The sequence below is a fragment of the Notamacropus eugenii genome, chromosome 2 (assembly GCF_028372415.1).
Source record: "Notamacropus eugenii isolate mMacEug1 chromosome 2, mMacEug1.pri_v2, whole genome shotgun sequence".
Classification (NCBI taxonomy): Eukaryota; Metazoa; Chordata; class Mammalia; order Diprotodontia; family Macropodidae; genus Notamacropus; species Notamacropus eugenii.
This window is the reverse complement of record NC_092873.1, coordinates 487,364,778-487,391,809: the sequence shown is the minus strand read 5'-3', so window position 1 is coordinate 487,391,809 and position 27,032 is coordinate 487,364,778. Positions and strand designations below refer to the sequence as shown.

Genomic DNA, 27,032 nt, shown 5'->3' with positions numbered 1-27,032 from the left:
CTTACATCTAAAATGGGGGAGAAGACAATTATAATTTCTACCACAGATTGTTTTTGGGGAGACAAATGAGATACCACATGCCAAAGTTTTCAAACTTTAAAGTGTTATATAAGTACCAGTTATTGTTCTTTTTTTTAATTTCAGAATTAGAGATGCATGAGAAATTATACATTAACCTTAGATTAACACAAAAAGTTGTCTATGTCACAGATCTAGCTAAAAATTAGATTCAAGGCTTCATTAGTAAAGGGCTTGAAAGCTCAGGTTGAGAATATCTGCTGAAACTTTTGGACAAAATTAACTCAGATTATAAATATCCCAACTTTGTCTAGGAATATATGCTAGTGATTTTCAAAGTAGACATTCAAGACACTAGAAGCAATTGGTTATAGTCCCCAAAACCAGTTGGAATGTATTGTCAGCAAATGGTTTCTTTTAGTGGTCTGACTACTGGCCATGCATCTACACAGCCACATTTGCTTCAAGCAATATATTTATTAATATTATAATGAAATTGAAAATATCAGCACAGGGCTTGAAGTGCTCAAATAGATAGCGGTAACCTGGGAGAAGCTGTTGCAGTTGTATTGACAACTTGACATCAAAGTCCAGACAAAACAAGGTTTACTGAGTGATGATTGCATCTATGTGCTTCTCTGTCCATAAGATTTCAGCCTGTACCATGCTTTCTGGATTGTTTTATCACTATTGTCTAGAGCAGGACTGCATACCCTGTGGTCCACTGGCCACTTATAGCCCTTGGGCTACTTGTAGCATGCAAAAGGATTCCCAGCTGCCTGCAAAAATTGTAGAGAATTATTTAGAGTCAGGAGGTGTATAGTGAATAATAATAATGTTATTGTAGTTGATGATGGTGATGATGATGATGAATAATAACTGTAATTTAACCATCTTTTGTCATATTACCTCATTTGGTTGGGGGACAGGAATGTCATTTCAATGAGAGGAGCTTCCAGGAGAGGTAATGGTCCTCTACCACTGTAAGTCTTCACTGTCTCAACAGGTCATCTTAAAAGACTGTGTAGAGAATAGATAGATTAAGTAACTTGCTCAGAGTTTCACAACTATATGTCCAGAGATGCATCAGAACACAGGTATTCTTGAACTCCAGGTTGTCTCTCTATTCACTAGAAAGAATTCTGGGTATACATTAGACTTTGTTGTTGCTCTTCAGTCATTTTCAGTCATGTCCAGTTTTGAGATTTTTCCTTGTTAAATGATACTGGAGTGGTTTGGCATTTACTTCTTGGGCTCATTTTATAGATAAGAAAACTGAGGTCAAGAGGGTTAAATGACTTGCCTACATCACTTGCCTAGGGTCATACAGTAAGTATCTGAGACCAGATCTCAACTCATGAATATAAGTCTTTCCTCACTCAGACCCAACACTCTATCCAGTGTGCTACCTAATCTGCCCATGCATTAGATTTGATAATTGTTAAAAATATCCTTTGCTATTCAAATACTTAAGAGCCTCTGCTGTGAGGAACCTACTTCCCACAGTTATGTAAAGTGCTATATAAATTTGAGTTATTTGTTATTGCTGTAGGAGTTATGTGATGTCCTTGATATAAGCACTCACTCCAAGTATGTCATTGTTCTACTTATCTATTTATCATCATCATCGTTGTTGTCATTGTCATCAGTCTCTTTAAAATCAATATTTTCTTTGACTTCCTGTGAAATGCAAAGGGGTCTAAGAAAGTAAGAATTCTAAATTCTTTTCTTTTAACTACATCGTATTCTTTGAATTTATGCTGTTATCTTCTTAAAATATAAGGAATGTTCTAAAGTTAAATTTGCATCCCTGAAGATTCAAATCAGTTAATTCATAAGCATTTATTATATGCTGATGTGCCAAATATTTACTAAGTACTAGGGATAAGAATAAGGGTAATAAAAATAAGGATAGAAGTGAAAGTAGTAGGCTTCAGGAATTATATTCTAATGAGGGAGGTATTTGTATATTGCCAAAATATGCAGATATTCTACTTATAAATGCTGATTTGTTTGAACTTTAGAGAACTCACATCCTAGGTCCTATCTTACTCATTTGCATAGGTAAAGAGTGAAACATTATTTTGTCTTTTTTTAAATATTCATTTCAGTTGATATTTTCTGTCTCACATCATCATACTACCCCATGTATCCCTCTCCATCCCCATCCTTAAGAATCATATGAAAAAAAAACATTGTTTTGATAGGGAAATAAAAACTCACACAACTAATTGATACTTCGAAGAAGTTCAAAAACATGCACAATGAGTAACCCCCTTGGACTTCCTATTTCCACCAAGTGTTAGGTTGGAGGCATCTTCTCTTAGTTCAACATTTGAGTCTTACTCAGTCTTAATAATTTCATTATATTTGCTGGTTGATTTTTTGGTATGTAGTTGTTCTTTCTGTTTACATTGTTGTAGTTACAATTTCTTTTCTTAGCTCCATTTGCTTCACTGTGAATTAGTTTATATAGATCTTTCTGTGCTTCCAAGTATTCATCACATACATCATTTCTTAGAGCACAGTAGTATTCTTTGATATTCATGTACCACAATTTGTTTAATCATTCTCTTTGGGATACAGACATAGTGGCAATATTTTTGCATCAAAATGTATGTACATTTTTATAGCCCTTTGGCTATAGTTTCTAATGCTCTCCAGAATATTTAGATTAATTTACAACTCCACCAACACTGGACTACAGTTTCAATTTTTCCACAGCTCCTGAATGATTTTTTTTTCCTTTTTGTCACATTATTCAATCTGATGGGTTTGAGATGGATACGTCAGAGTTGTTTTAATTTGCATTTCTCTAATCAATAGTGATGTAGTGAATTTTTTAAAATGAATATACATAGCCTTGATTTCTTCATCTGAAAATTGTCTGTTCACATCTTTTGACTATCTATCAATTAGGGAACAATGCATATCCTTATAAATTTGATTCAGTTCTCTGTTTAATTGAGAAATGAGGCCCTTATCAGAGAAACTGGCTATATATTTCCCCCATTTTCCTGCCTCCCTTCCTATCTGGGTTGCATTGCTTTTGTTTGTGCAAAATGTTTTTTAATATGATGTAATCAAAATTATAAATTTTATAACCTATAATGCTATTTCTTATTTGGTCAGAAAAAATCCTTTATCAATAAATCTGATAGGTAAAATATCTTATGATCCCCTACTCCCCTAATTTATTTATACTATCATCCTTTATTTCTAAACTACGTGCCCATTTTGACCATATCTCAGTATACTCTTTGAAATGTTGGTCTATATTCTAATTTCTGCCCAACAGCTTTGCAGTTTTCTAGATTTTTATTTTTTAGTTTGAGATTTCTTGTCCCATTTCACACACTAAATTACTATGGTCATTTATGACTTTGTATTGTGTACCAATCTATTCCACTGATCAACCTCTCTGTTTCTTAGCCAGTATCAAATTATTTTCATGACTACCACTTTGTAATGAAGTTTTAGATCTCATACTGCTAAGCCCCCTTCCTTCACATGTTCTTCAATGATCCCTTGATCTTTTATTTTTCCCAATGTACATATTTATTTATATATGTATAAACAAATTTGTATCTAAAATTATATATTTATAATGTTACAAATCTAAAAATCTATAGATATTTATGTCCAATTTACATATAGGTATTTTGTTTTAAAAACAAATTTGACATATGTGTTCATATATGTATATAGTGTATATACATACACATATACATATATACACACATTATATATACATATATATACATACATGCACTTATTTTAATTTTGGAAGGAAAGGGACTAGCAGCTGGGAGGGACAATAATTTTTTTATATAATTTTCTTCAGCATTTTTTTGGGTCCCCTTTAGCAAGGTGTTACCCCGCTTTTTGTGCTTTTCTTGCATCTCTCTCATTTCTCTTCCCAGTTTTTCCTCCACCTCTCTTACTTGATTTTCAAAATCCTTTTTGAGCTCTTCCATGGCCTGAGACCACTGAATTTTTATTTAGCATGTTTGGGATACAGAAGTCTTGACTTTTATATCTTTCCCTGACGGAAAGCATTGTTCTTCCTCATTTGAAAGGATGGGAAGAGATATCTCTTCACCAAAAAAGTAACCTTCTATGGTCTTATTTTTTTTCCCTTTTTTGGACATTTTTCCAACCAGTTACTTGACTTTTGGGTCCTTTGGCAAGAGTAGGGTATACTCCCAGGATCTGTAAAATCTCAGTTCCTCCAAGGTGGCACAATCAAGTGTGTACTGGTCTGGGAGGAGATAGATATTTTTGTGCCCAGAATCTTAGCAGTTTCCTCTCCACAGCCACCTGGCCTGCAGTATCCAAGTCAGCCCTGGGGGGCTGGGATTCAGTCAAGCTGTGGGGGCAGGGCTGCCATTCAGGGTGAGACAAAGTCCAGCTCCCTCAGGGCCTCTACACAGGGCCAAGGTAATAATTAGCTCCTCAGTGCCTCCAGGGCTTTTACTATCCAGCAGTAGATGGGGGCTGCTGTAGGGGCTGTGGTAGGAAATGCTGCTGCCTGCCCTATGTAGCCTCTAAGGCCCCTGCCTGAGGCTGGAGCTGTGGGAAGACCCTTCTCCTTTTCTAGCCAGCTGAAAAACCCTGTCACTGACCTTTGGCACCTGTGGGTTGAGGGATCTGCGAATCCACTGCTTCTGGGACTGGAGATTCCATGACTTGAGATTCCACCCCAGAGGGCTGTTCTTGAGCCATGTGGCCAAGGCTGGGCTGGGATCTGCTCTGCGTCCAGTGCAACAGATGTTTCCCATGGGCCTTTCAGGTGACCCTGGGCTGGAAATCTCCTCTACTCAGTTGTTCTCCACTTCTGCTGCTCCAAAATTTGTTGAGAGTCCCTCTCTACAGGTATTTTATGAGATTTTGTGTGTCTTTCTTCTCCACTGTCTTGGAATAATTTTATGTAAAATATATAGTATGAAGAATTGAAGAAACCAGGGATTCTAAGAGACGAAAGTGAGGAGGAGATGCATTTCAAGCATCTCAAAGGTGCAGAAAAAGGATATTAATTATTTTAGGTATAGATCAACAATAAGGTCAGTATGGTTGGACTGCGAAATATTCAAAGAACAGTAATATGTCAGAAGACAGGAAAGTACAAAGGACCAGATGATGAAAACCTGAATATCTTACTTAGGAATTTATATTTTATTCTAATTATAAAGAATCACTGGAATTTACTAAGAGTATTAAAGAGTAACATGGTTAGACTTGTGCTTTAAGGAAACTCACTTTGACTGTATAATGGTAACTATGAGGGTTTAAAGATCTTCCCCATCCATTAATGGACCACCCATTAAGGGAAACTTGTTTAGGGGAGCCCTATACCTTTTGCAAATTTTCTAATGAGGCATTGGTCCTCAAGGGTTGTGATGCTCTCTGGCTCTGAAAAATATATAAATCCTCTGAGGTGAGGTTTTTTCCTTGGGGCTTACTCATTAGAAATGTTTGTTTGACCAGATGAGATTCTGAGCAGTCACTAAGGAGCCCTCCCAGCTTTGACAACCCAGATGTTGGTGCTTCTCTCTCTGGTAACTATGTATGTAAGGTCAGGCAGTTATCTGTTGGTTGATCTGTGATGTATGTATTGCTTACGTCAGGCAGCTAGAAGCACTGCCTGTTGATCTTTATTTCTCTGTATTTTCTCTGAGTTTCAGAGTGCTGTCTTTTTCCCTTGAACTAAGTGAATGATATATGCGCTTGATTAAAGTGATTGTTGACCCCCGCAAAAAAAGTTGCTTTCCTTTTAGAAAGGAAGATCAAAGAATCTTGTGCTATCAGGCCCTCCTGTGTATGCTGGGGTGCTTGCTTTTACAGGCTGCAGTCCTAAAAATTATAAGGGTAATTTTTAAAAACTTTGGTTATCATATCATTCAAGGGTATCATGATGTCATAATGAATCATATAAATAGACTGGGAATCAGGAAATTTTCTGTTATATAAGCTTGAGCAATTGGTTTAACTTTGCTTCTCTTTAGTTTCTTTATCTGAACATAGGGATAATAATTTTGTCAACTTCACAAGCTGCTTGTATGACTCCAGTGAGATAATGTACACAATGAAATTTGTGAATTTTTAAATGTTTTCTAAATGTCAGTCATTGTTATTTTAGCTTTTGCCAACCATCAACCTGTGATAACGTGTGATAAAAAAATACATTCAAGGAGAAAGTTCACTATTCTTGTAAATAATTGGTTAGTAATTATTTTACTCTTTATAAAGGCTATGTATAATAATCTTTCCCTATTGAGAATTTATAGAGCATGCTAAAAATGATTATAATCATTTCTTGTTCCAACATGGTCACCAAAATGAATTACTGATATTAATTTCCAGTGCATGTTTCTTTGACAAATCAAATATATTGGATTCTCATATTTCTGGACTTTCTTTAAACAAAACCATCATTTACCTCCATCTATATTAATCATTTAAAATAAAATAAAGACAAAAGAGCAGTCCATTTTGTTCTTATTGTAATGTTCTGTTTTCTCCCTACTCGCCTTCCCCCAGCAGAATGGGAAGATAAAAACAATTTGTTCCAATGTTTATGAAGGCAGTGAAAGCAAATGCTTTGAAATACTTAGAGCTTAGTCAGACATCCAGATATCAAAGGTGCCAAGGTCATCCATTGCATCCCAGGCCATTGCCATTGTCTTGCCACTGGTCTTCAAAGACTCTGGAAGAGAGAGTGAGGTTGATGATTTTGTGTAACTCTGCCTCACTTAAATCTAACTTATGTACAAGTCAAGACATCACCTCATGATGACCTTGGTCCTCTTTGAAAATGAAGGATCAAATGCTCGTTTTGGCAGCACATATACTAAAATTAGAACATTACAGAGAAGATTAGCATGGTTCCTGTGCAAAGATGACACTCAAATTCGCGAAGTGTTCCATTTCTGCAAATTATGTGAAAATAAAACAAACAAAAAGAAAATGAAGGATCAAAAACAAAACTTCAACATCGCCTATTAATGTTAGAACCTGATTTATGTAGATTATCTCCAGTTTATCCTTTATTTATCTTGTTTGCACACAGCTGTTTTCATATTGTCTCCCACCTAGTCTATAATTTGTTCAGAGCAGATAATAATCTTGCCTCCATCTATTGTAGTGTGTGGCTCCCTTGAATCTTCAGCTCTACTATCTCCTTCTATAGAATCCATTCAGTCAGTGAGTCAATAAGCATTTATTAGGCATTATGTTCCAGGCACTATACTAAACTCCAGAGATACAAAGAAAGATAGGAGCATGAGAAAGGCTTCTCATAGCTTTTTTTTGTCCCTAAAATTAGTTTATTGGGGGTTGTATACCATGAAGCATGGACAGAATTTCCTTGTGCAGGTAACAGCCCAAAGTGTTGAAAAAAGCATTCATGCTTCAAAAGGACTGAATAGTTACAAAAAGACCTGAAGGGTTGAATGGCCATGAAATCCTCTGGATGTTGTAATTCTTCAACCATCAAAGGGAGTCTGAGGGGTTTTTGTTTGTTTTGTCTTGTTTTTTGGTGTTTCTTGTTGTTATTTTAGCACAGTATAGCTAGGGTAGATCATATGGGACTCTGAAAGAGAAAAACAAGAGAAAGGGTAGGTATCAGTCATCCCACAACAATGACGTGTAATAGTCACATCAGCACTGGTGCTTTCCAGATCTATAGATCCCTCCTTTAAGAGCAGAGTTTACATCCATTTGAATGGATACTCTATGAGGATGCACACTCCTCCAGGAGTCTCAGAGTCTTAGAGTTTCTGACTCCCTTTATTTTCTTTGAATATAGAGGTTCAAAGACCTAATTCAAGATTGTTATTCCCATCCTTAGAAGCATTCTTATAAATTCAAAAGGTTTCAAAGATTCAAGAGCAGCAGTAAGAAAAACAACAGTATCGGCATCCAAAGCAAAACAAGAAAAGAAATAAAACACTTGGGTTATAGACAGAAATTTAATGAATGAGAAGAGAGGAAACATGAGGACTCCAGTTGCATATTATGTTTAGTTGTCATTTTAATAAAGGAGAACATTTTCATGGGATCCTTAGTAGCTGGACAGTCACCATGTTCTTGTTTTTAAGGTGAAGGGAAGAGAAGAGAAAAAATACAGCAAAGGAAATTGGGAGGTGCTGATTGTACATGAACAACCACGACTGAAACTCAGATTCAGATCTAGATGTTAACACTTCCCAGCTGAAGTTAGACACCTTAGATTCAAGTACCATGGACAAAGAGATAGGTACTTAGGGCTATAAGATATATTGTTTATGTAAAGACCTGAATGTTTATGCCCATTTTAAATGAGGGCTTGATTAAAAAATAGCAATTGAAAAGACATGAAGAGTATAAGCCAAACCTATTACATACAGGTTTGTGCTCTGTTTCATCTTCCTTCAGACTGGGTTTTCTACTATAGTTTTTATTGATCCAGGAGATGGATATAAAGTTATTATTTACTTGGCTCATTAATAAATTCTATATTTTTCTAAAAGTGATTTATCTCAGAATTATTTTTAACTTTAACCATAAATGTCTTAGATAAAAAATAAAGAAGAAAAGATACTTTCTAGTAGAAAAATTTTCAAAGAATATTCATAATATGTCCAGGATTTTGAAGAAAAAAATGGAAAGGATACTTGAAATTGATATCTTGTATGGAAAGATTGAATACATCATATTGATCAAAATAATAATAATAGCTATCATTTACATAACTTTATAAGTTTTGCAAAGGACTTCACAAATATTATCTTAATTTATCCTCACAGCAATCCTTTGAGGTAAGTGTTAATATTGTCCCCATTTCATAGATAAGTAATTCCTTCTAATTATAATTATGAATAAATTTCTTCTGCAGATTTTCTAGTCAAAGAAATTATTATTGTGATGATGATCATCATGATGATGGTGATTATATCATGTCATTATAAAACTGATAACATAATGTGGTTATAACATTTTATTATAAGCACTGTTAGCCCTGGGGCTCAACTGGCAATTTTGGTCAAGAGGAAGGGAGAGACCTTAAGAAAGCCAAGTCATGGTGCTGAGGAAAAATAGGATTAGAGCGTTATAGGTTCATAAATTCTTACAATTAAAGTTTTAAATAAGTCCAAACCTCTCATTTTTATACCTGGGGAAAGTGAAGCTAGAATGGGTGACTTATTTTATTAGTAATAAACGTCTGAGAAGGAATTTGAAAAAGATATTCCTGAATTCAACTGTAAAACTTTCCACTATACTTTGCAAGCCCTTGGGACAAAGTTGAGGAGAAATTTGCCTGGAATACATAAAAGTGAGAATGAAGTTTTATTTTCAGTAATACTTCTTGAAAGAAAGATGTCATACTTATTGGGGTTTTTTCATTTTAAATGTAGCAAAAGGAGTTCATATACTTTGAACACCCTAAAATATTAGCATTCTCAAGTCCCTTTGACACCATCTTAGTTATGGCTTTTAAAATATGCGTTCAACAAATACTTACTGATTCAACTTGAGAAGTGTGCCTATCTAATAACACAACACGAACTCTTGCCTAGCTCTAAAGTTGCCATTTTTGTACTGTAAAATTTGCATCTGCTTCCAATTGTTCTGTTTTCCCTTTATGTCTTCAATGTGAAAGCCATAGAGAAAGAAAAAGTCAATCAACAGCAATGAAATAAAGTCCTCCCAAAATGTACCTTCTAATTTGTGAAATGTATTTTGGCAATTTCATAAATAATCTGTAATTCAATAATAACCATCAAAACTTTATGAGCTTTATTCTGTTTTGGCTAAAATTGAGTTTGTTTCCTCTTAAATCACCTGTAGTCCCATTCCCTACCATTTTAGTTCTTAATTATTAAGGTAATAATGATGGCCTTTACCTGCAAATAATTATGGGAGACAAGCACCATTCCTCCAACTAATTAATGATTTCTTTTAAAATCTTTAGAAAAAGGAATCCCTCTTTCCTTTTTTATATTTTTTTAAATGAGATTATAACTCAATTACTTAAGGTCCTAATTATTGTTGGAAAAATCTCAACACTCTATAGTCACTTCAGAAGAATTTTTTCTTCCCTATACTTATGGGATTTTAGATTTTTTTTTAACTCTGTGACTATTGGAAGAGGCAACAATGGGAAATGATGACAAGAACAATAATAACAATACTAAAAATAATATACCTTAGATTTCTTAACGTAAATCAGAAACACCATGTGCAGTGTTAGACCAAATTTAGAATTTGTATTCACTGTTCATTTTTTTTCTGGATTTGCTTTTATAAATAATATTCATCTTTAGCCATATGTATCAGTATGATTTGGCCTGCGGAGGAATGATCACTCTTAAAGGCAAAACTGTTCTATTTTAAAAGGTAAGATATATAGATATGTCTGCAGCAGCATTATATTATTGTCCATAATCAAATAAGCATCTCCAGTCTATTCAAAGTAAACAAATGAACTCAGTCTCATAAACTGACCAATGTCTCCTGGCATGTCTAGGTTTTCAACCAAATTCAAGTGAACCTAAAGAGAGATGCAAGGGAAAAAAAAACTTTTAAGTAAGCCCCTTAACCCCAAAACAATAAACAGGAACTGGTTTTGACATGTAATTTATCAAACTTTGAAATTTCTACCATTACAAACAAAAGAGGAGAAAGAAACAAAAATAAATGAATAATATGAAAGCTGCCTTGGGGACAAAATAAGAATTGTCGTAATTTGGGTATACTCTCCTAAACTCATCATTGCCCATCAAACTGCTGCAGTCCTAAAAGCTATTGCAATGGTAAAGAATACTTTAGAAAATCTCTAAATGTTAGGAAAGACAGTTTCTGGCCTGTTTATATTGTGGTCTTCTAGGTAATGATACTTCTTCATTTATATCTAAATTAAGAACTCAAGAATCCAGAACGCACTGACTCAGGTGAAATAAAAACTGAAATAAAGTTAGGTAAAAAATGTTGAACAGATGCTTTTTCTACCATATATCCTAATGCTTACCCCACACCAAGCATTATTTGCTTGACAATATTTATCCTTTTTTTCTTTCTAATCTTTCTTTTGGCTAGATACTCACAAGAAAAAAAAAATCCCTATTTAAATAAGGTTCTTACACAAACCCAAAATGACAGAATATTTAAAGGTGGATCATGTCACTGCAATGTGAGATAAGGTTGAAGTTTTCAACATTTAGTGGTTTTTTACAAAATAGATTCCTGCCTGTTTTTAATATCAAAATAGAGTTCTTTCTCCATGAGTTTTCTCATTCCCCCCAATAACTGTCTGAAAAGGAAAACTATTATTTATGATAAAGTATCAATTGGATGCTATCAACCGGCTGGGATTGGTTCCTAATTTCATAAGCTTTTAGTTTCTTCCTCAAGAAAATGCTGGACTCATTGAGGGCATTTTAAAAAATTCATTGCTTTACCACTTGAATTATCCACCATCCATTGAATACCAAAAACTAGTCAGTGTGATTCTCAAAGCCACTGGATACATTTAGCTAACTATGCTAATTTTAAACACATAATAGTCTACAGCATTTCCTTTGAAGACATTCAGTCCTGAAAGGGTATTTGGCTGTGTTTTCAACCTCCTACTCTTGACCTCAGACACTGGGTATTGTTGAATCAGTGCAGTTGGTACTTACATTCTAAATATATGAATGTTCCAATTCATAGCAACTTTTTAATTTGATAAAATAACATTCTTCTTCCTCCTGATTCCCCATTCAGCTTGGATTTGTACTTGTTGGACTGGGGTGGGAGAGAGTGCAAATGGAAACTGACCTTGCAATTAGTTACAGCAGATTTTCATGAAACTCTCCAATTAAAGCCAATTTGTATTCAGGCCTAGCTACAAAGCACAACCCTAATTAGTGCAACTGTTTGGAAAAGCTTAAAGAATACCTGTCTGCACTCTGCCCCCAGCAAATGTTAGCCACTCTTTTTCTCACAGGAGGACTAGGACTCTCCATCAAAAACATAAAAAATAATAGGAAATAGGAAACCACTGAAAATAACATAAATGCAAAGGATTCTCCTTTTAATTTGTGCCATGCAGTTGAATGGGTTAATTTATTCCTTAAATATTCCAAACTTTCAAGTATATTAAATAAACATACATACACACACATGCACACATACATATATATACACACATACATACATATAGTATATAAATATTTTTTAAAATGCACAGAGGTTCAAAGGGTACATACCTAGCTATATATTTTTCCAGTGTATTCCAATTCTGCCATTTATTCTAAATAAGTCCAGACATTTTGGTATGTCATCTGGTACTACATAATTCCTTATTTTATAGCATGCAAGAAAGCATTTATTATATAATATTAATAAATTGTCAGCACATCTGTTATTATGACACTACCTCCACCAGCCCCAGGCTGTAGTCATGAAAGACATTTTTTCCAGGCTCCTCCCCTTATTTCTAAATGTTCATGTTCCTTTGTTCTGGCAAATAATCAATCAAGTCTCCTTTTGTAAGAAATCTTCACTTGCTCCTCCAAGTATACTCACGTTGTATAACCTAGAAATAGTTATTTGAGTTCTTGCAGAACAAGATGGCATAAGATTCATTCCTAAATAAATCACCTGAACCCTGGAAGTTTGTAAAGGATTGAGGAATTTCCCCTGAGGCACCTATTGGGATGTAACTCTTTTGGTACATTTGTGTACTTTTGAAGCTAGTGGAATTATTCCTATAGTGTTTCTTTTTACTGAAAGATATTTCCCAAGTCAACATATTTTATACAGAGGCAGCTAGGTGGTGTACTAGGATAGAGTACCGGGCTGAGAGTCAAGAAGATTCCTCTTTCTGAGTTCAAATCTGGCCTCAAACACTTACTAGCTACCCAACTTAGGAAAACCAACTTAATCCTATTTTTTGTCAGTTTTCTCATCTATAAAGAAACAAATAGCAAACCCCTGTAGTATCTCTACCAAGAAAACCTCCAATGAGATCCAAAGAATTGGATATGACTGAAAAAACTGAGCAATGAAACTTATCTTAGGGAATTATCTTAGGGTGACTTCTCTTCATTTTTCTTCTTAAAAATGTTTTATTTTAGTTTACTTTTATTAATCTGGACATATTTGATTTCATGTGACATTTTCCATCTATTAATTATTGTTTTTACTTTGTAGTTTTATTTGTTAGGGAGTGAGATAGAGGTGTCATAACTTAAATTTTCATTGATATATGAAATCCTCAACATATAAATTCCCTTCAACTATCCCACTCATCCCTTACTTATCTCAGAGATTCATCTTGGACACTGAGAAGTTAAGTCACTTTTCATGGTCTCAAAACTAGTATGAGTAGAAGAGGAGTGGAAATATTATCAGGTAGAAAGTGTTCTGACTTTGGGATCACAGGTTCTCAGTTCAAATTCTATCTTATATATTTACTCTCTATGTGACCTTGGAAAAGTAACAACTTCACTAGGACTCAGTTTCCTCAGTGCATTTTTAAAAAAGTGTTATTTTTTGAACATTCATTTCTTTTTAAATTTTCAATTCTGAATTCTCTCTTCAACCCCTTCTGTCCATCTTTGCCCATGAAGATGGCAAGCAATATATTACATATACATGTGAAGCCATGATAAATATATTCCTATATTAGACACATTATTAAAAAACTCAAGAAAAGTAAAGTGAAAAAATTTATACTGCAATCTATATTTAGAGTTCATTACATCTCTTTTTGGAGGTGGGTAACATTTTTCATTGAGTTCTTCGAAAATGTCTAGGATCAATGTCTTAGTCTGAGGAGCTGTTCACAGTTGATCATAATTACAATAATGTTACTCTGTACCATACTCTCCTGGTTATGGTCACTTCACTTTGCATCAATTCATAAAAATTTTCCTAGCTTTTTTTTTTTTTGAAAACGTCCTGCTCATCATTTTTTACAGCACAATAGTATACCATCACAATTATATACCACAACTTATTCAATCATTTCCCAATTATTTTCTTATTTTCCACTTCTCCACCACCACAAAAAGAGCTATACTAAATGGTTTTTTTTGCCCATATAGGTTATTTTCCTTGGCACATATTTTTTTTGAAGCTCAAATGAGATAATGACCATAAAGTCCTAGGGAACGAAGAAGTTAAATGATTTGTCATTGGCTAGAAATGTTAAAAAAGCATGTACATCTTAGTGGATAGAGCTACTTAGGGAGTCAAGACGACCTGAATTTCCAGGTATTGCTTCTGATGCCTACTTACTGTGTGAGCTTTGCAGAGTTCAGATGTAATTTATCAGTGGCCCTAAATGAACTCTTTAAGGCCCTAAATTACAGAAAGATGCTTGCTAATATACTTTAGTAAAAAGGTTTTTCTTACTTAGAATAATCCTAATCCCTATATCAATTGAATCATAGATTCAGAATTCCATATAGAACAAAGTAACACATTATATAAATGTGAACAACTATTATTATGTGAACAATTATTATGTTTAAGTTAGTATTGAACTAAAGTTTTCTTGATTCCAAGCTCAGGTCTTTTTGATCTTTTGGTACATCTTTTGCTCATGAGGGGATCAGTTACCTGAGTATAGTAGAAGAGAACACAAAATTTATGAGTTTAAGGGGTCTTGAGTAGCCTATTAATGTAATGTATTCACAAAAAGAAATCCTCTCTAAAATATTTCTGAAAAATGGTGCCATAGCTTCTGCTTCATTATCTCCCAAGAGGGGATATTAAGACTTTCTAGCCTCAGCAACCACTTTAGGGCAGTTCTCATAGGGAGTTTTCCTAACAATGTCTAAATTTGTCTGTGCAACCTCTGGCTCAGACCTGAGCAACTTGTAAACTTCTTCGGGCCAGTAGATAGGGTCTAGAAGAGACAGGCTGATGATGGTTGGTTGCTACAGGTCAACATGACAAGCAGGAGAGTACTAAGTGGCAATTCTACATTTTTCATGGGCCACCTGAAATTTTTTGGTGATATGCAAGTGGCCCATAGGCAGTATGTTGTGTAGACCTGCTTTACTATGATCCAATAGTATCTGGACCTGCTTTCTGGGACCACATATAAGCATGCCAATTCTTCCTCCTCATGGCAACCCTTCAAATAATTGAAAATGGATTCTATCCTCCTGATCTCAGTCATTTTTTCTCCCAGCCAAATGTAACCAGTTCCTTCAACCAATACTCACATATGTACGACATAGAATCAAGGTCCTTCATTCTGTTTCCTCCACCTTATTCACTCTCTAGCTTGTGGATAAAGGGGTATGTTTCCCCAATTCAGGTGTCATGTTTATATAAGAATGCCCCTAAGTTTTTCATCTATTTTGGGCAACCATCCCCATTTACTCTTTCATTCCCACCTTAGTTATTTCTTTATAACGTCACAAATTCCAGAAATGAACCCAAGATTCTAGAAGAAGTCTCATGGGGGAAGAGTACAGTGGTGAAGCACAAGCACTCAGTAGCATCACTAACCCTCTAAAAGAAGAAGACTTAGGAAAGCGCAAGTCACCTGAGTCATATGTTTAAATAAGACTAGCAGTAAAGATCAAAAAAAAAAATCTTTCCCATATTCAGCAAGTCTGAATATCTACTAGCCACCAATTTCTCAGTACTTTTTTTAAAAAACTTTATCATTCCTAGCCTGAGCCTAAATAAATACCAATCATCAGAGGCAAGTTTCTTTCTCTCTTCTCCCAATTCCTGGTCCTGGCTGACCCAGAGAAGCATCCTATAGACACACAAACAAACAACAACGATAAAAACCCACCAGTTTATTGGTTTGGGGGTCCAATTCCACCAGGACAATTTCACTGATCCAGGGACTCGTGTTGCTGCTAATATCAGTCTCTCTCCTGTGGTACAGCTATAATAGTTCCTTTAAGGCAGGGTTGATTTCCAGTTTCTACGAGCCAAGGTTTCCTCACTCTTTTTCTACTACTCTGTCTATTACGTCTTGCTGCCGCTCCAATAAAACTCATTTAAAATCTTTAAATATTATCAAGTTCTTGGAAAGCTGGACTTGCTGTTATATGGCTTTCACATGAGAGTATCTTGTGATTTTATGCTTATTTACCAATAAAATGAAAATGACCAATGACTGAAGTTTGAGTGACAGAATCCTAGAAGTTACTCCACTTAGTGTTTCTCTTTAGTAGTGAAACCTAATCACTTATTGAAAAACAGAAGAGACAAGACTGCTAAGCGTCCAGCTGATTAGTCATCAATAAATTAATAGAAAGTTATTTCTGATGAGCAGACAGCCAAGAGAGATTCAATCTGTACTGTTCTGTCATCAAAGCTGAGGGGAAACAAAACAGATTCCTTCCTTCTTCATACCAGATTGCTTGGCTGTATTACCCAGCTCTTTGTTTCTGAAAAAAAATATTCTGCTTGAAGCCAAGAAAACAGTCCTTTCTAAAGATCACAGTCCTCCATTGAACCTTAGCTTAGACAAAAGTAACCTTTGTGAGGGAGCAGGAGGAAAGGGCTTGCTTCCTGCAGGGTTGGCTTTGGAAATCAGATATCCCTGTCCCAATACTTATCATCATTCTGCTCTTGCCAACCAAATCATATACTTAAAGAACTCCAAAGGAGAATCTCTTGGTAAATATCACAACTAAGTATCAGATTGGCTTTGTAACAGGACTCAGAAAATGGAGAGATGTTTCTTTCCCATTAGTAGATAAGCTGCTTGAAAGTAGAGGTCATTTAATTTAATCATACTGTATTTGTATTTTTAGCACCTAGCATGATTTTTGGTACTTAGTATCTACTTTAAAAATCATTGCTAATTGATTGCCAATTCCTGGTACTATTTGATTATATTCATTTTCTTTAGTCATTAAATTTTTTTGTCTATTGATTTGTTTTACATGACAGGATAAAGTAGAAAACTGGTGCACTAGCAAGAAAAATGGATTCTGAACTAAAGAGCCTGGGCTTGACTCCTATCTGCCACTTGTGTGATTTTGTGCGAATCATGTAACTTCTCTGCTTTTCTTTTCCTCAAATACAAAATGAGAGGTTCAGAAGAGTATGCATATTATTACATGTGGCCCCTGGATCCAGCATTTGGGGATTAAGCTGCTTTTCTTTGTTATAAGAGGGAGGTTCAATTTTCAGTGAGCATGAGGTTTATTTCTGGACATGTTGGTGGTATAAAAAAATAAAGACTTGATAAAACTGAATCTAAAAATAAAATAAAAATCAGATTGTGGACCTCGATAGTCTCTGAGGCTCCCTAAATCCATTATTCTCTCTTTCTGTGATGAGCCAAAAGAAAGTACCACAGTGTTTAATGCACCTACGATCTCTTTGATTTGAAGTACCCTCCCATGAGGCACATCTCAGCTCATCTGTGCATGCCCATTCTGTGTAAGTAACATTGTCCATACATTTGCCAAAGGTGGTCCACTCAATGTGCTAGAGGTCTTCCTTTCTGGAGACTGAAAATTTAAGACTAATTAATGATATTTTATAAAGTAAAACTATGGGAGCACAGATTTATGAACTCCAAATTTAAAGAAGACCTTTTCTGTCTCTGATACTAGCTGTGTGACCTTATACTAGTTGTTTAAGGTGATTAAGATGATTAAAACTTAGAAAAATCACTTAACTGAGATTCTATGCCTCATTTTTCTCATCTGTGGCATGGGAATACTTCAATGGCTACAACAAAGGGTTGTTTGAAGGAAATTGCTTTGTGAATCTAACACTGTTAATTGAAGGTGAAACTATTATAATTTGTTATAGGATATTGTAGAGTGGACAGAGAACTGACCTTAAAACCAGGTTGTCCAGACTTCATGAGGTGGGAATTTTCTTATCTTAGAGTGCTCTAGACCAGTGAATTCACAGGAATAAGTACCCCATTCCCACATCTTCATTCTTTTTCCTCTACAGAAATACATCCTTGAAAGTCTTAGGGGTAGGCTAGTTTTTGCAGTGGATAGAACACAGGAGCTAGAATCACTATCTGTGTGACTCTGGTCAAGTCCCAACCTTAGTTTTCTCATCTGTAAATGGGACACGATATCTGTGTCTGTGTTTGTCCTTTGTTGCTGAAGAAGACCATGTCATCAGAGAAATGATGACATGACTTGTACTTAACTTTGTTTTGAGTGAGGGAGGGCTGTGCAGGTCACCAGCCTCACTTCTCCTCCAGAGCCATCTGGGTTCAGTGACCAGATATTCATCAGGATGACTGGAGATGACCCAGGATGAGGCAATTGGGGTTAAGTGACTTGCTCAGGGTCACATAGCTAGTGAGCGTCAAGTGTCTGAGGGGAGATTTGAACTTCTGCACTGGTGCTCTATCCACTGTACCACTTAACTGCCCATGAACATAATAATAGCATCTATTAAACCCAAGTCTATTGTGAAGATAAAATGAGATAATATTTGTAAAGAACTTTGCAAACCCTAAAGTGAAATATAAATGCTAACTATTACTATGAGCTGATCAGACAAACTCTGAAAACAGGGGAACATGTTTCCAATGGGATACATTCGGAGGACTTACAAAAACTCAAGTCATAAGATATTTTAACTAATTTCTTTCCTGTTTTGTTTCTTCACTTAGTAAAAATTGATATACAGGTCTAAAGGTTTAAGGCCCTAGAAACCAAAGAAATCCTATTCCTTTCAGAAAATCTGGGCCATCAATTTTTCACATCCATTTACATAAACATACATACCGATTAACATAAATTTACATGCATTGCTCAGGAATGTAAAATTAATTATAAAATCTGCAAACAATCTATTCAGATCTTTTATTGAGGGCTTCTTCAGAAAGTGCAAAAGTTCAAAAATCAGTTAGGGAAGTCTGATTTCTTTCAGGTTGCCTTCTAATCCAGATATAGTTCTCAGATATGACCACCATGCTTATAGCATGAGCATATGCTCATACAGAGGGATGTGGGAGGTGTCTGCTTCCTTAATTCAGGTCATATAAGAGTATCCCTAAGTCAGTCATTAGTTTGTTTAGGCCTCTAACCACACAGAACCTCTCTCCTTTCCCCAGGTTTTACCGTAGATATATATATTTTCTGTTCACACACTGGAGAAACTATCAACTAAGCTGGCCAGCAGTGATCTAGCTGATGATAGGAAGCATTTAGTTCTCTAAAAATGGCATGAAGCCTCAAAGAAGTCTTACATTATTTTAAAGCTCTGCTTTTTCAAACTTAGAAGCTTAAGCTGATCATTTCAGAGTATAAAATAAGGACATTTCCCTCATTTTAGGGGTGATAACCTGTGAAGTTTTAAAAGGTTCAACATTACGGGTATTAGACTTTCCTGTCCTAGGCAACTTTAACAAAGAAAAATGCCAATAATCCCAAATATATCTTTCCTGGCTCCCTCGGCCAGGCCTGCAGTGCAGAGCTCTGATAGATCACAGCTGATCAGGTCATTTGCTGATAAACATATTTCAGGGGATTTTCCTTTCTATCTTTGCTTGAAATTCTTATCCTCTAATGGTATGTCCTTCTGGAGGGTGTCTTTTCTTCTTTTGAGAAAACTCTAGCTCCTCCTGGACAACAAACTTTGCTTTTGAAACTCTCTAGGTACATAAAGATGAAATTAAAAAGAAAGAAAAGCAAAACATTTAGTTAAATATCCAGCTGTTTTTCTCTATGTCCTTGACCTAAGTCAAGGAAAGTTACATAATGCAGACTTTGGGGATATTTGATTGCAGACTTCCATTTTTCAAGATACTGGATATTTCACATACTCAGAATTTTTTTTAATTACACCTTTTCCAGGGTATTTTGGTCAATATCTATTCTAAGAGGAAAAAATCATCAGCATTCCATAAAATGTCCATGACAGTACATAAGGTGCTGGCTTTAGTCAGATGGTTAGGAGTTCAATCTTAAATTGTCTCATTAACTATGTTACCCAGGTCAAATCACCAGCTCTCTGGGGCATATTTTCTTCATTCACAAAATGAAACACGAAGTCTTCAGGAATATCTTTAATGTCTAGTTTTAAGATAATGTTAAATAAATACAACATCATGATAAATATACAACATGAGAGCATAAAACATGCTATAATACATATGTGTGTGATCCTGTACCACATTATACTATGCTATACTATCCAAATATTATTATGTACACAGGGAGATGACAAGGTGTATTGAGCACCAGTTGTGAAATAGGTAAACAAGAAAAGAAAGAAAGGAAGAAAGAAAGGAAGAAAGAAAGAAAGAAAGAAAGAAAGAAAGAAAGAAAGAAAGAAAGAAAGAAAGAGAGAGAGAAAGAAAGAGAAAAGAAAGAAAGAGAAAAGAAAGAAAGGGAGAAGAAAGAGAGAGAGAAAAGAAAGAGAAAAAGAGAGAGAAACAAACAAATAAACAACCAAAACAAAACAAAGTCTCAGAGACTGGCACATAATGTGTGCTTAAAAATGTCTATTTTCTGATTCCATAATTTATAGATGAAGAAATTAAGACTGGAAGAGGTTAATTGACTTGCTCAGGTTTTCACAGTTAATAAGTACCTGGGTCAGGATTTAAACTCTTTTTTTTTTTTTTGTGATTCTATGTCCAGCTCACTAACTAACAGTTCCCTCAAAGTTACCAAAGACACCTGATCTTTAGAGGATAGAGTACTGAACTTCTAGTGGGGAAGATGTGATTTCGAATCCTACCTCAAAAAATCATTAGTCCTGTGACCCTGAGTATCAAACAACCTCTCCTAGCCTCAGTTTGCTCATCCATAAAAATGATAATAATAGTACCTACTATAAAGGGCAATTATATAAAGATCAAATGAAGCAATGCATGTAAAATGACATATACACCAAACTTATTATTAGTACTTGTTTCCTAAAATATTGGAGGAATAGACAGAAGATAGAGAGTAAATAAGAATCACTGCAAAAAGGGAAAGAAACAGATAAATGGATGTAAGAAAATCTACCCAGAGTACAATGCACTTCTTTGTAAAACATCAAAGGTATCTTTACTTTACTGGAAGATTTCACTTAGAATGGATAAATGTTTTCTCATCTGTTATGGAGGGGATTATTAGTCATATACACTTGAATTAGCTGGCCTTTGTAGACTCTTCTAAATCTGTGATACAGCCTATATAATCCTTCCCTTTTTTTGGTACAACCCAAATCTTATTTGTATTTCAATGTCTACTTAAGTTCTATATTACCCATGATGCTTTCTCTGATTCCTCAAAAGTCGCTGATCTTCCCATCCCTTGCTGACATTTTCTTTTGGAATTCCATTATATATTGTGATGTCATATCTATTTTCTCTTTAGCTTTTGTTTTATTTATCTTCGTGCAAGTGTATGGCTTTACTATGTTTTTTGAAAGTAGGGATAATGAATTAGAATATATCAATATTTTTATGTATCTTCTACAGTGCGATGCCCATGATAGACTTAAAAATTTCTAAATCAATTGCAAAAGTACCTGTAAATTCATTAAACTTGTTTGGCAAATTCAGTTAAAAACCAAGTTTTTCTCCATAATTCCCAGGCATCATACAGCCAAAATGATTAGCTGAGTGGCTGATTCTTTATTTTTCCACTTGTCATATAGAGGTATTTTAAAACCAAATTGAAAGAAATTTTAAAACCTCAACAAAATGGGCTACTTGTATGTGTTAGAAAGCTAAGTAACTTAATTTTGTTCTTGAATACATTGAGATTACTGACACATGCCATTTTTATTTTTTATTTAAAATTGTGGAAATAAGTTGGAATAATGTAACTTGAAAGATTTTCTCTGGGTGTGTGTGTGTGTGTGTGTGTGTGTGTGTATGTGTGTGTGTGTGTGTGTGTGTGTGATGGACCTTGTTGGCATAAAATAAAATACAGAGATTTACATTACAAAGGATACTAAATTATGTTGAAATAGTACAATTAAAATGTCAAAGTAAAAACTGAGTTCCAAGACCCCAGGTTAAAAGTCATAGAGGGCACAATTAGTTCTCTAATGAATGTATTCAGTAATTAAAAGGTATTCATTAAAAAAGCGTACTATGTAGCAGACACCGTGCTAACTTTTGATGCAGATACAAAAAGTCTGGCAGTCCCTTTTCTCAATTAGATAAAATTCTGGTAGGGGAAGACCACGCACAAAAGGAATTTTGGTCTGAATAGTTACTGATCTGATGATATCCATTCACAGGACAAACAGCAGTACTATCGAGTTAATTACTGAGCTGAGAGCAAAGAATGGAAAATGGGAGAGAGAGAATGTTTGTCCTTTGTTCTGGAAGAGGACCATGACATCAACAGAGTAGATGGAAAGATGGATTGGGTGGATGGCTTAATGGGATGGGAAAACCATTCTGGTCTGACAGGGAGATGAATAGATGTGTTAGGCTAAGCACATGTGCAAAAACACAAGAGAGCTTAACACTAGGGTGGGAGTTAAGAAAAGAAATAAATTACCATTCTCCTGCACTAAGTGAATGAATTCTGGAGATCCTTTATACAATCTTCTCGACCAAGTGTGGAAAAGTAAAGGCATCAGTGGCAGCAGGAGAGATGGCTAAATTTCCAGGGTAGACAAATAGATAGGATATGAGACAGTCTAGTCTGCTGTGATTTGGAATATGTTACATAGAGTGAGCCGGAGTAGTTTGTACCCAGTATCAAATCAGTATATTATCCAGGATGGAGAAAATTTCAACTGCATCCCTGCCTTTCTTTCTTTCCCTTATCCTTCCTTTCTTTTTTCTCTAACTTGCCTTATTTACTCCTCTTTCATTTAACATATTACCATACAAAAACAAAATTCAAAAACTTTAAAAAATTTAATTATTAGGTTCATCACATATAAATGTACATATGTATATATAACTATGCATATATATATGTATTACTATCTCTCTAGATAGAAAGATAGATAGAGATACACACAAATACACATATATTTATAAAACATAGAATAAAATACATATTCTGCTTTCAAGAGAGAATGCATATATTCATGTATGTATACTATATATTATTATAGCTGTTTTTAACATTTTAAAAGTACTGAATAGAGTTTTTAGTTTTTCTTTCAAAAAGTATTGAATTCAGTTGCTTTTTACTTATATGATCCTCAATCAATTTAATTTTTTTCTGTGTTAATACTCCTGAGTAAGAAAAGAAAAATATCCACCCCTGTAGGACACTTGTTTTAGATAACCTTTAAAATATTGAATATAATGTCATAAATTGAAAGAGATCTCATAAGTCATTTGGCCAATTCACTATTTTATTGGAAAACCTTCAAGTCAAATTATCAAAGACTCATAAGCATTTTTTTTTTCCTGAAGATTTAATAGAAACATTTAAAGGGGAAAAGACATTGCAACTTTACCCAATAGAAGCATGGGAGTATGAAAAGAGTGCTGGCTTTGGTTCTAGGTAGAAATCCCACCCCTATTACTTACTTATTTGAGTTAAAGCAGGTTGCTAAACCTCTATGGGCCTATATCTTTTTGTTACTAAATGAAGTGATTGGGCTAGATGACCTCTACATTATTTTCCAGTTCTTTGTGAATGATCATATGGCCTTTTAAGATTTCCTATTATAATGTCAAATGATTTGCTTTCGTCTTCCCTTGAAGGTATGACTTAGTAGCTGGTAACTCATTTTATTTACACCTCATTTACTTTAAAATTGCCCTTAGCCTTCTTTATGGTAGAACAAATAAACTTGATTATTTTCTTCTGTAAACTTCAACAAAACTTCTTCTTGCTCCTTAGATTTTTCCATACATTCCCTATCTCTATCTTGTTATAGAATTTAATATGAAAAACTTGTCAGAAAGTAAAACAAACAAAAAGCTAGAGACAAATATTCCTATGTACTATGCATCAATACACATATTATATACCTAACTTCCCTCTCACTGTACTCTCACCTGTAGCTCTAAGAAGCTGTAACTTGTGCAGCAGTCATATGCAAGTAAAACCATATTAGCAAACAGTCTAAAACAGGTTAATGGTAATAATTTATGGGACATATGTCTACCCCAAGCATGTGAAGATTTCTCCTGGTGGGATGGGTAGATGAGAACAATTTGTTCCAATGACCATGAAGGCAGCTAAATCAGACCTTGCAGAGGGCTAAAGAGTTTAGTCAGACATTGAAGAGGCCAAGGTGATCCCCTGCATCCCAAGTCGTAACCATTCATCTTGACTTTTGTCTCACCACTTGACTTAAATGACTCTAGAAGAGAGCATGAACGTGAAAAGTCTTCTTCACTTAACGCTAATTCACGAGGCAAGATTTCACTCTATGATATCATTGGTCCTCTTGAAAAATGAACAATGAACCACAATTCACCTGTACAAACAATGGAGAGGGAAAATTTTTTGATACGTGGAAGGAAGTGAAGGGATATTACTCAGCCAAACCATCAATCAGGAAACAGTTATGAAGCATTCATTATGTTTTTTTTATATTTAACTTTTAACATTTATTTTCACAACATTTTGGGTTACAAGTTTTCTCCCCTTTTATCCCCTCCCCCCCCCCAAACCCAAGCATTCTAATTGCCCCTGTGACCAATGGGCTCTCTCTTCTATCATCCCTCTCTGCCCTTGTCTCCGTCTTCTCTTTTGTCCTGTAGGGCCAGATAGCTTTCTTGACCCCTTAACCTGTATTTCTTATTTCCTAGTGGTAAGAACATTACAGTTGATCCTAAAACTTTGAGTTCCAACTTCTTTAGCTCCCTCCCTCGCCACCCCTTCCCTTTGGAAGGCAAGCAATTCAATATAGGCCATATCTGTGTAGTTTTGCAAATGACTTCCACAATAGTCATGTTGTATAAGACTAACTATATTTCCTTCCATCCTATCCTGTCCCCCATTACTTCTGTTCTCTCTTTTGATCCTGTCCTTCCCCATGAGTGTTGACCTCGAATTGCTCCCTCCTCCCCATGCCCTCCCTTCCATCCTCCCCCCCACCCTACTTATCCCCTCATCCACCACTTTCCTGTATTGTAGGATAGGTTTTCATACCGAAATGAGTGTGCATTTTATCCCTTCCTTTAGTGGAATGTGATGAGAGTAAACTTCATGTTTTTCTCTCGCCTCCCTTCTTTCTTCCCTCCACTAATAAGTCTTTTGCTTGCCTCTTTTATGAGAGATAATTTGTTCCATTCCATTTCTCCCTTTCTCCTCCCAATATATTTATCTCTCACTGCTTGATTTTATTTTTTAAGATGTGATCCCATCCTCTTCAATTCACTCTGTGCACTCTGTCTCTATGTGCGTGTGCATGTACATGTGCATGTGTGTGTGTGTAATCCCACTCAGTATCCAGATACTGAATACTTTCAAGAATTACAAATATTGTCTTTCCATGTAGGAATGTAAACAGTTCAACTTCAGCAAGTCCCTTAAGACTTCTCTTTGCTGTTTGCCTTTTCATGCTTCTTTTCATTCCTGTGTTTTCTTTTCAGCTCTGGTCTTTTCATCAAGAATGCTTGAAAGTCATCTATTTCACTGAAAGACCAATTTTTCCCCTGAAGTATTATACTCAGTTTTGTTGGGTAGATGATTCCTGGTTTTAGTCCTAGTTCTTTTGACTTCTGGAATACCCTATTCCACGCCCTTCGATCCCTTAATGTAGAAGCTGCTAGATCTTGTGCTATCCTGATTGCATTTCCACAATACTTGAATTGTTTCTTTCTAGCTACTTGCAATATTTTCTCCTTGACCTGGGAACTCTGGAATTTGGCCACAATGTTCCTAGGAGTTTCTCTTTTTGGATGTCTTTCAGGCAGTGATCTGTAGATTCCTTGAATACTTATTTTGCCCTCTAGTTCTAGAATCTCAGGGCAGTTTTCCTTTATAATTTCATGAAAGATGATGTCTAGGCTCTTTTTTTGATCATGGTTTTCAGGTAGTCCCATAATTTTTAAATTGTCTCTCCTGGATCTATTTTCCAGGTCAGCTGTTTTTCCCATGAGATATTTCACAATATCTTCCATTTGTTCATTCTTTTGGTTTTGTTTTGTGATTTCTTGGTTTCCCATAAAGTCATTAGCTTCCATCTGTTCCATTCTAATTTTGAAAGAACTATTTTCTTCAGTGAGCTTTTGATCCTCCTTTTCCATTTGGCTAATTCTGCTTTTGAAAGCATTCTTCTCCTCATTGGCTTTTTGAACCTCTTTTGCCAATTGAGTTAGCCTATTTTTCAAGGTGTTATTTTCTTCAGCATTTCTTTGGGTCTCCTTTAGTGATGTGTTGACCTGCTTTTCATGCTTTGACTGCATATCTCTCATTTCTCTTCCCAGTTTTTCCTCCAGCTCTCTAACTTGATTTTCAAAATCCTTTTTGAGCTCTTCCATGGTCTGAGCCCATTGAGTGGGCTGGAATACAGAAGCCTTGACTTCTGTGTCTTTCCCTGATGGTAAGCATTGTTCTTCCTCATCAGAAAGGAAGGGAGGAAATACCTGTTCACCAAGAAAGTAACCTTCTATAGTCTTATTTTTTTTCCCTTTTCTGGGCTTTTTCCCAGCCAATGACTTGACTTCTGAGTTTTCTTTCCACACCCACTTTGCCTCCAAATCCACCCAGCCAGCCCTTGGGTTCTGAGATTCAAATGCTGCTTCCCAACCTCAGGGCTTTGGGTGGAGGTGGGGATGCTATTCAGTGTGAGATTAAGTTCAGGTGCTTGGGTGGGGGCAGGGCTGCCTCACAGACTCAGTTCCCTCAAGGGATTTGTGCAGAGACCTTCAACAATGGATCCGAGCTCTTGCCTGCTGGGGGAGCCCTGGTCTGCTGCTGCCTCCGCTGCTGCCTCCCGAGGGGGCCCGAGCCGCAGGGACACCCAACTCCCCTGTCAGCCACCCAAAAAGACTCTCTCACCAACCCTTTTCACCTGTGGGTGGAGGGACCCGCGTGGCCACTGGAGATTCCATCCCTGAAGCTTGCTCAGGTCTGCTCCTCTTGGTGCCATGCGGTCACGGCAGGGCTGAGCTCTGCTCCTGGTCCAGGGCGTGACGGACCTTTTGGGTCAGG

General features: G+C 35.7%; 1 long non-coding RNA gene and 1 other non-coding gene across 2 annotated transcripts in view; both read left to right on the top strand.

The window, feature by feature from the left end:
- The first annotated feature begins 4,513 nt into the window (after positions 1 to 4,513).
- The window catches only part of LOC140524204 (uncharacterized), a 75,978-nt gene continuing 53,459 nt past the window's right edge, over positions 4,514 to 27,032 (top strand). Inside the window, exon 1 of the long non-coding RNA XR_011973602.1 lies at positions 4,514 to 4,893. This is a non-coding gene — a long non-coding RNA (uncharacterized lncRNA). The remainder of the gene's footprint in view (positions 4,894 to 27,032) is intronic.
- On the top strand, positions 6,845 to 6,951 carry LOC140530535 (U6 spliceosomal RNA). Its single transcript, XR_011975972.1, has one exon. It is a non-coding gene; the product is annotated as a U6 spliceosomal RNA (small nuclear RNA).